Source organism: Ornithorhynchus anatinus, chromosome 8, assembly GCF_004115215.2.
Source record: "Ornithorhynchus anatinus isolate Pmale09 chromosome 8, mOrnAna1.pri.v4, whole genome shotgun sequence".
Taxonomy (NCBI): Eukaryota; Metazoa; Chordata; class Mammalia; order Monotremata; family Ornithorhynchidae; genus Ornithorhynchus; species Ornithorhynchus anatinus.
Genome location: NC_041735.1, coordinates 64,349,219 through 64,361,977, shown reverse-complemented (window position 1 = coordinate 64,361,977; position 12,759 = coordinate 64,349,219). Strand labels below are relative to the sequence as shown.

At 42.0% G+C, this 12,759-nt stretch overlaps 1 protein-coding gene and 1 long non-coding RNA gene across 6 annotated transcripts in view; one reads left to right on the top strand and one right to left on the bottom strand.

Annotated features, from left to right (window-relative positions):
• The window catches only part of AGMO (alkylglycerol monooxygenase), a 342,244-nt gene that overhangs the window by 24,285 nt on the left and 305,200 nt on the right, over window positions 1–12,759 (bottom strand). The gene's annotated exons all lie outside the window — the stretch shown is intronic.
• Window positions 4,644–10,991, top strand: LOC114813858. Of its 3 annotated transcripts, XR_003761621.1 has the most exons (4): window positions 4,644–4,727; window positions 7,869–7,959; window positions 9,105–9,171; window positions 10,749–10,991. It is a non-coding gene; the product is annotated as an uncharacterized LOC114813858 (long non-coding RNA). The 3 variants fall into 3 exon arrangements; XR_003761620.1 differs by lacking the exon at window positions 7,869–7,959; XR_003761619.1 differs by lacking the exons at window positions 4,644–4,727; window positions 7,869–7,959 and having other exon boundaries at window positions 8,885–9,171.

Below are 12,759 nucleotides of genomic sequence, written 5' to 3'. Positions count from 1 at the left end.
CAGTACCCAGATTTGACACCTGGGTCTAATCGTGGTTCTGCCCACTTGCCTTCTGTGTGTCCTCTGCCAGGTCACTTCACTGCCCTGCACCTCTGTTTTGTCATCTGTTAAATGGGGATTATATCCCTGCTCTCCCTCCCTCTTAGGCCAGGATCCCTAGGTGGGGAAGGTACAGTGTCTGATCTTATCGTATTTCATCTTCTGCCCCACTTGAAACAGTCCTTGACACCCGATAAGCAGCCCAGTTATTATCCTGCTAGACTGTAAACTCCCTGAAGGCAGGGAAGAAGTCTAATTTACTGTACTCTCTCCAGCGCTTTGTACACCTCCGCACATGGTAAGCACTCAATAAATAACAATGATATCCTGATTGATTAACAGAGAGCAAATTCCCCAATCAGTGCAGGCGAATGTTGTCTTAGGGTGGGAAATGGGAAACTAAACATCTTTCTCAACCTGTTGCTAGCTTTGTCCCAGACACATTCAGCCAGAAGAGGGTATTGTGCATGAGGGAGCTAAGAAGCTTCTCACACCATGAGAAAGCATATTTCCCTGTCCCATTAGTTCATGAAACCCCAAAATAAAAAGTCCTTGAATCAGAAGTCTCAGGAAGTTTGCTTTAATAGGATTCAAGTCCTGGCTGAGTGTGGGCCTCTAAATTTGGATTTTGGATCAATCGATAAATCATAGGTGTTTATTGAGTGTTTACTGTGTGCAGAGCACTGTACTAAGCACTGGAACAGCTACAAAAAACACTTTGGGGGAATGATGTTACAAAAGATGAACAAATGAAGAAATTAAGAAATGAAAGTAGTATGGCACAATTATCCGGAAGCCTTGATCAAGGAGAAATGAATTCAAATCTATTGTTAAAGACAGGGTAGCAGATGAATAGAATCTGCAAAGTGTTTCATGATTATTAAACTTTATGAAATGTGCAATGTTTGATATGTTTCAACAGATGAAGCATTTCATTTTTTGCCACATTTAATGCACAATTTCCAGCAGCAAGCAACAGACCCCCACTAACTGGAGGAAATGTGATCGACGCTCTCTGAAATAACGGAAAATGACTCTCCAGAATGAAACATTTGGTTATAATGATGTTCCCTGTATCATCTTAGGTGTCTTGGAATAATGAGAACCAGATACCTGGAAATCATACAACGTGAAGCAGAGAGGAGAGACAAGACCATATCAGAAATCCCAGGGTTCGCCAAAGTTTTTCCAGATTAAAAGGCTTTCGCTGGAGATGGGAGAATTGGGTAATCATTTTGATGAATAGGAAAAGAGTCTTCAGCGCTCTGTTAGCTGATGATTTGAGAGTATCAACAAGCTGACACTTGGCTTCTGCATAGCCAGGACTCTCTGTTCCAAAAAAGAGTTGGAGGGAAATTTCCAAGTGTCTTGAGTCTCTTCCAGGCTAGTGGGGACCGAGGTACATCTGCCTGTCACATGAGCCAGGAGATGCGGCCATTTTAATCATCTGTCAAAAATCTGGAATTTAGTCGGTAACTTAATGCTGGCAGTTGCCCAGATGACTTTTGTGAAAGATTATTCATAGCCTTCAGCAAAATGAAAAAGAAAGGCATAAAATGTCTGTGGGTGTGCGTGTGTCTGTGTGTTTATATATACCTTCTCCTTTCATTTTGTTCATGGCAACCTATGTAAAGATAGAGGAAATCTCATCTCCCACAGATAATAGGTGGAAAGGGGAGAAAAGAGCAAGACACTACCAGAAGAAGACTCTGACCAAATCAGTATTGCTTCTCCTTGAGGAGACAGCAATATCTTTCCAGCCTACTGGGAACCCCGAAGATAGAAAAATAGTGCTGGAACTCCCATTATTACTCTATTTTCAAGGCAGAAGGATTCCACGGCCCCTGATTTTAAAGCTATTGTGAAACTGAATGGCAAACACATGGCAGGCATGAAATTCTACTGAAGCACGTCTCTCCCTCAGAGTAAAATGTCATTTCTCTTTTACAACATCCCTACGCTGAGGTGCCTGAGAAACATTTTCCTATGCAAATTGCTTAATATACTCTGAATCGATGGAAAAGCCAGAATTGTGTAGAGCTATGCGGCCATCATCTTCCCTTATTTATAGTCTTGTGTGTTTTTTTATTTCTTATTTATAGTCTTGTGTGTTTTTTCTTTTTCAGTAAGTGGTGTTTCAGAATCCTGAATATTATGTGTTTAAACCCAAGCAAAGCCTAAAGGGGTCAACATGAGGATCAGTTAACCGAGAATTTTGGAATATCTGATGGGTGACTATCAGTCCTTTGGTTCTTACAATTTTCCTGCCTGGGTAGTTCGATTGTTAGTTTAGATTGAGAGCCCCATGCAGAACAGGAACCATGTCTCATCTCCATCTCTGAATTCTCTCCAAGCTGTTAGTTCAGTGTTTGGCACACACTAAGCACTTAATAAATACTACTACTACATAAACTGAACTCTTCATTTTCCTCAATTATAGTACAATTTTGATTTCCTATTTCCTCCATCTCTCTCAATTCTTTACAAATGTAGGAACTAGAAAATTCTGAGACTTGCACTTTGGGCCTAGTTATGATTTTAGATAGGGAATCAAGAATTCAGTGCTGGATCAGACAGAACGGTGATGGAAAGCACAGTCATGTCTGTTCTATCAATCAATCAATGGTATTACTATGTGCAGAACACTGTACTAAGCACTTGGGAGAGAACAATACAACAGAGTTAGCAGATGCTTTCACTGCCCACATAGAGTAAGCTCTTTGTAGACAGGAAATGTGTTTGTTTCTTGTTATATTGTACTCTCCCAAGCTCTTAGGACAGTGCTCTGCACACAGTAGGTGCTCAATAAATACAATATAATGAATGAAGAAGTTTACTGTGGTTTAGGCCTTTTAAACTAGACAATTTGGACAAAATAGAACAGAGGAATTAAGGAATGTTCTTTACACAACATGAATCTGTTCTCATAGTAAGCGCTTAACAAATATCAACATTATTATTATGTGATCTGAGTCACACAGTTGTGCAGGAAGTCTGCCAATCAATCATTGGTATTTAGTGAGCTCTTGCCGTGTGTGTGCACTACAGTAGGCTAAGTTCTCAGGGGCATATGCAACAAAAGAGTTGATAGAGATGAGCCTTGTCCCCGGTGAGCTTACAGACTAGACAATAGCAAGAAATAGATGTAATGTCTGTCTTCCCCACTGGTCTGTAAGTTCCTTGGGGTCAGGGAACACGTCTACCAAAACTATTGTGTCATACTCTCCCAGTTACTTAGTCCAGTGCTCTGCACTTAGTAAACGCTCGATAAATATGATCAAATGAAATAACTTTCCCAAGATCATATAGCTGGCCAAAGACACCTGGGTCTCTTCTGCTATCCTGCCTTACTATATGAAGGCTCTCTAGATTTGGGTAGGCAAATAAAATGCAGGAGATGGGGTAAGTGATATTTTCAGTCACCAATGCAGTTAGAGAAGCAGCCTGGTTTAGTGGAAAGAGCACAATCTTGGAAGTCAGAGGTTGTGGATTCTAATCCCGGCTCCTTCAATTATCAGCCGTGTGACTTTGTGTAAATCACTTAACTTCTCCATGCCTCAATTACCTCATCTGTAAAATGGGGAATAAAACTGTGAACCCCATGTGGGACAATCTGATTATCCTGTATCTACCCCAGTGCTTAGAATAGTGCTTGGCCCATAGTAAGCAATTAACAAATACCATTATTATTATTAGTATTTGGAAATTTGGGTATCATAAAAGCCCACCTCAGGTCTCTGGTCAGGCCACATTTAAAGGTACTTATGGCTTGAGTGGACTGAAGGGCTTTCTAGCTAGAAGCCTGCTGGGCAACCAGTCCACTTGTGACAGAGATCCACACAGAATGTATTGTCTGCAAAGAGGAAATGTGGATGCCGAATGTAACTTGTATGGTCTACACTCAAGGTCAAGGATTGAGGTAATACAAGGTTTGGCTTTGCCGTTTTCGGGGAGAGTGAGGAATCTGACTGCATTTCACACTTATTGGGGTTGACATCTCTATCTAGCTCCATCTCAGAATGTCAGACTAGAATGTGGAATCACTGAGAGCACTGTAAGCCTCTAAGACAAAAGCTGTGTGTTTGGAGCTCTTCACAACTCCTTGGAGAGCTTTGAAGGTACCAGGGAATGAGAAAAAAGCGAGTATGAATTTTCAAGATAGAGGAAGTCACACAATATTTAAGAAAAAAAAAAGATATGATTGATAGAATTTTGGAATGTCTTTCAGAATGTTTGAGAACAGAATGTGTTATGGCTGATACCTAAACTGTCCGTTCCTAAGCTTCCTGTTCCTGGCTCTATTTTATTTTTCTTGAGGTACAAATGTAGAGGAATGAGAAAAGAGAAAAGAAGAAAGGTATATTTGGTGGGACATTTACCCCCTCTCCCATTAGAACCCACATTCCTTGTGGGTAGAAAATGTTTCTCAAGATATCTGTTTTTCTCTCCTACCTGTGTAGGGCAGACAGAGTACAAAAAATCTACTACTAGACTATGTCTAAGGTTCACCTTAAGGAACTGTCTTGGTTGAATGAACCTAGAATGCACAAACACAAGAAAATGTTCATTAAACATTAACATTTGCCATGAAGAAAGGGTTGCAGAAGAACAAAAACTTTGTCTGGGCAAAATAAATGGAAAGACAAAGACTTTTGAGGAGTTAGCCTGTTCTCCCTCATACTTAAACTGTGAGTATTATGTGGGATAGATACTGTGTCTGGTTTGATTAATTTGTATCTTCCCCAGTGCTTTGAACTGCTTGTCTCATAATAAATGCAATTAAGAATCTCCTCGATTTTATTTATCTTGATGATGTTGTCTTGTTTTTGTTTTGCTCTGCTTTGTTTTGCTGTCCAACTCGCCCGTTTAGACTGTGAGCCTGTCATTGGGCAGGGATGGTCTCCATCTGTTGCTGAAATGTACATTCCAAGCGCTTAGTACAGTGCTCTGCACATAGTAAGCGCTTAGTAAATACTATTGAATGAATAAAGTGCTTAACAAATGATACCACTGCTACTACTGATGATGCTGATAATAATAATGATGATACTAATAATAATAATAATGATGAGAAGCAACATGGACTAATGGATAGAGGATGGTTCGGGAGTCAAAAAGACCCAAGTTCTAATTCCACCTCTGGCACTTTTCCTCTGTGTGACCTTGGGCAAGTCATCTGACTTCTCTGGCCCTCAGTTTCTTCATCTGTAAAATAGGGATTAACCATTTTAATCCATTTGAACCCCATGTGGGTCATGGACTTTGTCCAACCTCATTAGTTTGCAATCGCCCCAGTGCTTAGAACAGTGCCTGACACATAATAAGCGCTTAACAAATAGCATCATTATTATTAATAGTAATAATAATCTGTGCTTTACTGCCATCTCAAAGAACTCTCCAGCTCTGGGAAACAGAAACTCAGAAGAAAGAATCGGAAGAAATCAGGTAGTCCGGAATTGTGATTGACAGGAAAACTGTAGCTAAATGTTACATGCCCCAGGACAGAGATTTTGTCTATTTATCTTGCTCTCCCAAATGCTAGGTGGACGGTTCTGCACAAGGGCTCAATTAATCCCATTGATTGATGGATTAATTGACAGACAATTTTCTCTCCCATCTACACAGCTCTCATCTGGACTTTGCAATGAAGAAATAGATGCAGGCCTTTCATCAGTATCACTGAAGAACTTATATTAAGCCTTCAGGAACTTTGTGAGCGATTCAAAGACAGACCCATGTGTCCTAAATGATCAGAGACTAGTCTAACACTACTTCAGCACCAGGCAGTAAATCTTAACAAAATTTGACATCAAAATGATGCAAACTTACTGGAAAGAAATTGTATGTAATAGTTACAATAATAATGAAAAAAGATAATAATTGTAATAATAGTGTTGGTATTTGTTAAGTGCTTACTATGTGCCGAGCACTGTTCTAAGCGCTGGGGTAGATACAAGGTAATCAGGTTGTCCCACATGAGCCTCACAGTCTTAATCCCCATTTTCCAGATGAGGTAACTGAGGCACAGAGAAGTTAAGTGACTTGCCCCAAGTCACACAGCTGACAGGTGGCGGAGTTGGGATTTAAACCCATGGCCTCTGGCTCCCAAGCCCGGGCTCTTTCCATTGAGCCATGCTGCTTCTCTAGTATTTGCTATGTGCCAGGCACTATACTAAGCGCTGGGGTGGATACAAGCGAATCAGGATGGACAAAGTCCCTGTCCCACATGGGGTTCACAGTGTTAATCCCCATTTTACAGATGAGGTCACTGAGCAACAGAGAAGTTAAATGACTTGCCCAAGGTCACACAGCAGACAAGTGGAGGAGCTGGGATTAGAACCCATGTTCTTCAGACTCCCAGCCCCATGGTCTATTCACTAAGTCATGTTGATAAAGAAATAAACAAAAAATAACCCACAATGAGCCCAGTATGTAGATTCACAAATCGTTGTCTCATTTTTGAAGGAGACGGAATTAATACCGTGCTGCCACCATACTCTAATTGTTTACTAAAAAAATGAGCCAGATTTTTTGATTTGTTTGTTTTTCAATTTCCTTGGCTAGCACTGCATCACGGAAAACTGCAGCCTAGGTAACGGCAATCTGCGATAGCATTTATTTCCCTGTAATGATTGACTTTATACTGGAAAGGGAGGTAGCAGTGGCCAGCTTTATGTAATCAATCCAAGACGCCAGAACAGCGATTGGCATGGCCAACATTAGAATTCACAACTTTGGATTTTCCAGTCCATTGCCTAGCTTACTGAGCCATGGATTTTTCCTAAATCATTGGAATCATAAGAGACTCCAGCCTGCCGAGAGGTGGTATCTATCAATCAATCAATCAATTGGAGGCATTTATAGAACATTTACTGTGTGCAGAGCACCATATAACCACTTGAGAGACTACAATTCAGTAGTGTGGCAGACATGAACACTGCCCTCAAGTAGCTTGCCTTGAAGGAAATGGTTGTCCTGGTACAGCGCAAAATTTATATCTTGAGTTCATTCAGAATACTTCTGAGTGAAATCTCTTTGGAGGTTGGCCAATCCCTAATATCACCCTACATCCCAATAGATCATACAGTTGATGCGTCCATCCTAATTGCCAAGACAAGGGGAAAAAAAGAGCCAGGGACTGAAATTTGGTTAGACTGTAAACCCGTCAAAGGGCAGGGACTGCCTCTATCTGTTACCGATTTGTACATTCCAAGCGCTTAGTACAGTGTTCTGCACATAGTAAGTGCTCAATAAATACTACTGAATGAATGAATGAAATTCATGCTAAACCGCATCATTCCTTGCCTGTGGAAGACCATCCAAGTGGAAAGCCGAAGGGATGGAGGAACACACAAACCTTTGGACTAAAAAAATGTACAAAGTGAATCCTCATTCTATTCAATGGCTCACCTGCAGACCCCTTAAAAGCCAGGCCTCTGCAGCTAGAGCAAGAGGAGGATGGTAGGGAGGTTATCTAGACCATTGGGCAGAAATCCAGCTGGCTGGCTCAGTTCTTCCTTTCATTTAGCCCCTCAGACCTGTCTTTTTTTGTACCAAACTCCCCTTGATTGAATCCTCATTCTATTCAATGGCTCACCTGCAGACCCCTTAAAAGCCAGGCCTCTGCAGCTAGAGCAAGAGGAGGATGGTAGGGAGGTTATCTAGACCATTGGGCAGAAATCCAGCTGGCTGGCTCAGTTCTTCCTTTCATTTAGCCCCTCAGACCTGTCTTTTTTTGTACCAAACTCCCCTTGATTATTTTGGAAATCATTAGTATTTCTTTCCATAGTTCGCTTTACAGGAAATTAAAGTTTCTCCTTTCCTGACAGGCAGCAGCAGGTATACGAGAGGTTTGCGCCTTGCTCGATTATAATTGTAGCGACACGCTGGCATCATGACTGAGATTTGAATCCGAATCATGTGAGTTCCCTGGCTGGATCCAGTTGGACTGCAGAGTTTTCACTCGGCACATTTTAAAACAGAAATCTGAATTGGGAAAGTTTTTTTATTTTATTCTATTTTTTAATTTTATTTGTTGAGTGCTTACCGTGTGCCAGGCACTGTTTTAAGTTCCAGTGTCGATACAAAATAATCACTCCCCTGCCCCACATGGTACTCACAGTTGTAATCCCCATTTTACAGATGAGGGAACAGAGGCCCAGAGAAGTGAAGTGACTTGCCCAAGGTCACATAGGAGACAAGTAGTGGGTTTGCAATTTGAACCCAGGTCTGTCTGACTTCTGAGCCTGTGCTTGTTGAGATGGATGACACTCCAACCCTATGGCTGCATTTCTTTGAGGGATTTGTCAAATAGCAGGATTGCTGTCCTTAAAGGTGAAGTTACCCAATAATAATTCATTCAATTCATTCAGTAGTGTTTATTGAGAGCTTACTATGTGCAGAGCACTGTACTAAGCGCTTGGAATGTAGAAATCGGTAACAGATAGAGACAGTCCCTGCCCTTCGATGGGCTTACAGTCTAATCGGGGGAGACAGACAGACAAAAACAATAGCAATAAACAGACTCAAGGGGATGAACATTTCATTAAAACTATAGCAATAAATAGAATCAAGGGAATGTACATCTCATTAACAAAATAAATAGGGTAATGAAAATAAATACAGTTGAGTGGACTAGCACAGTGCTGAGGGGAGGGGAAGGGAGAGATAATTATGGTAATTGTTAAGTGCTTGTTATGTGCCAGGCACCGTACTAAGTGCTAAGTTGGATACAAGCAAATCGGGTTGGATACAGTCCCGTGTCCAACGTGGGGCTCACAGTCTCAATCCCCATTTTACAGATGCGGTAACAGAGGCACAGCAAAGTTAAGTGACTTGCCCAAGGCCATACAGCAGACACGAGGCAGAGCCAAGATTAGAACCCATGACCTCCTGCATCCCAGGCCCGTTCACTATCTACTACGCCACACTGCTTCATGGAATCCAAAGGGCCCAGGACCAAGTAATTGGTGGAAATAGAAAGGAAGCTCTGGATGAGAAACCCAGATAGAAAGGAAGGTTCAGAAATCTGTCCATCAACACAGTGAATTTCTCTGTGCTACCAGGCGATGCATGAGGAGCTCGACCTCTTTCCTGGCCCAATATGTGAAAATGAGCCTCACTCCCTCAGAGGTATGAAAGCCCAACTTCATCCCTGCCAACTTCTCATGGATTTCCTCCTCTCTCTCCCCTACCCTGGACTGGTATTTTTGCCTTCCTGGATTCCCTCCCACCCCCTTCCGCCCATCCTCAATTTCAACGGAAATATTTTAAGTTTGATTTATTTTTCAACATTTCCAACACTGTTGATCCATGAGGAGACCCTCCCTTCTGGCTGGTGCTCTCCTCCCCCACCCCCCGAACGTCCCCTCCTCCCTGCCTCTTGGGGGGCTTGTGACTGCCACCTTATAATGCTGCAGAACCCGATGGTCACAGCCAGTGGTGATGGGGTTGGTGGAGGAAGAAGTGGGTGTTAGGAAGAGGTGGAGTGGATCTGATTTGGCTTACCTCTCCCTCTACCCCCTCTGTGCCAGATCTTCTCCCCTCCCTTAGTACAGTGCTAAGTGCTTAGTACAGTGCTTTGCAAACATTAACCACTCAATAAATACGTTTGCATGCTTTTTCTCCTCCAACGTTGCAACTGTGAACCCTACATGGAACGGTGACTGTGTCCAACTCAATTGCCTGTATTCTTCCCAGCACTTAGAACAGTGCCTGGGACATAGTAAGTGCTTAACAAATATTATTATTATTATCATTATTATTACTCCGCCCTCCCCATTCCCTCTAGCCCTGGGAGATTGCTTCTTTACACTGTAAACTCATTCTCAGGGCTGTAAGCTCATCATCATTGGGCAGGGATTGTCTCTATCTGTTGCCAAATTGCACATTCCAAGCGCTTAGTACAGTGGTCTGCACATAGTAAGCCTTTAATAAATACTACTGAATGAATGAATTGTGGGCAGGAAACTCATTCAATCGTATTTACTGAGTGCTTACTATGTGCAGAGCATTGTGTTGTACTTGCCCATGCACTTAATACAGTGCTCTGCACACAGTAAGTGCTCAAGAAATACGGTTGATCGATTGAATGACACCAGGGCGAAGAAAGGGTTGGCTCAGCAGGGATGCTAGCAATAATGATGGTATTTGTTAAGCATTTGCTATTTGCTGATGCGCTGTTCTAAGTGCTGGGGTAGATCTAAGATAATCAGGTTGGACAAAGTGCCTTTCCCATATAGAGCTCACAGTCTTAATCCCCATTTTACAGATGAGGTAACTGAAGCCCAGAGAAGTCAAGTGGCTTACCCAAGAACACACAGCCGACAAGAGGCAGAACCCAAATTAGAACCCAGGTCCTTCTGACTCTGGCAACAGAATGATGGCATCTCTGATGAAACGTAATTGCTTTGGTGTTTTGAAAGAGTATTATTATGACTCTTACTAATAATAATTATAACAATAAAAATGGCTTTTACTTATCACTCTTGGGTGCTAAGCACATAAAATAGAAGAGAATAGAAATAGAATTGGGGCAGAAAATTTGGGAGGACCAGGAAGAGAGATAGGATTTGGGAGTGTTGGAAGAAGGGATGGGAAAGCCAAAGGATGAGAAGAGTGAAGGCTGGTTGAGGAAAGGAGGGAGCAGGGAGGGGTTGGGGATGCTTGCCCTCTGATTTTGCCAAAGTGCTAATCGGTTCAACACAAAGTTATTTCCGCCAGATTGACCTTGAACTCATCGGAATGACTAAGGAAAGAAGGTTTAGACATGTGAATACAGGAAGAAGCCAGAGAAGCAAAAAGCATGCCCAGCAAATTTGAAGATCAGACTGTGAATCCACTGCAAAATTTGAATCTGACACCAAACAAAGAAACATTCTCACATTTGTGTTTATTTGTCCTTGTATGTGTTTTCCTGGATTACGATTAATAATGATTATGGTACTTGTTAAGTGTTTACTATGTGTCAAGCATTGGGGCAGATACAAATTAATCAGGTTGGACACAGTCCCTATCCCACATGTGGCGCACAGTTTTAATACCCATTTTACAGATGAGGAAACTGAGGTGCAGAGAAGTTAAGTGACTTGTCCAAGGTCACACAGTACTAATGTGGCAGAGCTGGAGTTAGAAGCAGTGGTCTTCTGGGCATAAGCATAATGGACTCACCCAAGTGCCCAATCTGTGAGCCTGTTGATTCAAAGTCAGGATAAGCTAATCATTGATCTGCAGGGGAATTTAAGGGACAACTTTTAAATGGGAGCACTCCAAGGATATTTATGTTCTGAGCCAATCAAAATTGCATAAATTACTGAATCCAATTGCCAGAAAAAGGGGTTAAATTTAATGCAGCTAGACAGCTGGACAGCTGCTTTCATGATTTAAATAAAAACAAGCTGAAGCCCTTTGCTGTCAGCTTAGTGATATATGACTTGTAATGGGATGTCTCCAACCTTTTCCTTCCATATGGTCTCCTGCATGTTAGATAATGCGCCTTGCCTTCAGTGAACCAACCGAGCATCTTTCCAACATCTGGGTCCCATTCCTGCTCTACTAGCTCCGCCGTTGCCTCCCACAAACACACATGATTCATAAGACAACATCCCTTCACTTCAGGATCAAATTAGGACATTTCATTGATCATTTTATCAGGGCTCCACACTGGAGATCTGCAGCTTGAATGCCATTTTTTCCAGGAAGAGCACGATAGAGTCGCTCCTACTGTCAGGGAGTTGATAACTTTAAGATTATAGATAAGACTTTAATAACTGAACTTGGAAAAAAAAAAATAGAAGGCTCTCTCCCACGAGGACTGCCTTTCCATGATTTTCATCTAGTTGCTGTCTGCCTCAATATCAGAAGCTATTTTTTTTTTTCTTAAATCTCCTAAAAAGTTGGTTCCTGGCAGGAAACATTATCAATCCTCCCACTCCGTTGAACTTTCACCTTTTTCGGGTGCTAATAGAAACCAAGACATCTTGTTGTGGGAGCTAAAATGAAGAATGTCAGAACTCATCATCTGTGAGGAAAACGGAAGGGAATACTATGTGGTATCTCTAGACTGTAAACTCGTTGTGGGTGGGGAATGTGTCTGTTTATTGTTATATTATACTCTCCCAAGGGCTCAGTACAGTGCTTTACACAGGGTAAGTGCTCAATAAATATGACAATGAATGGATGAGGGTCCACCAGCATTATGTGAACTGTCATAATGTTTGCATATTGAAACCCTGAGGACTATTTATCGGTTACAACATCCACGTTCTATGACTCGGTTATATGATTGTGAGGATAAAAAATTGAGCCTAGTCACTGTAATAATAATGATAATAGTAATTGTGGTATTTGCTAAGCACTTATTATGTTCCAGGCATTGTTCTCAGGGCTGGAGTAGATACAAGATAATCACTCCATGTGCCACGTGGGGCTCACGGTCTTAATCCTCATTTTACAGATGAGGAAACTGAGGGCCAGAGAAGTGAAGGGACTTACCCAAGGTCACACAGCAGACAAATGGCAGAGCCAGGACCAGAACCCAGGTCCTTCTGACTCCCTGACCAGGGCTCTTTCCACTAGACCACGCTGCTTCTCTAATGGACAGCAGCATGCCCTAGTGGAAAAAGCCCGGGTCTGGAAGTTAGAGGACCTAAATTCTAATTCTGCTCCATCACTTGCCTGCCTTGTGACTTGCCATGGGCAAGTCACTTAAACTTCTGTGTT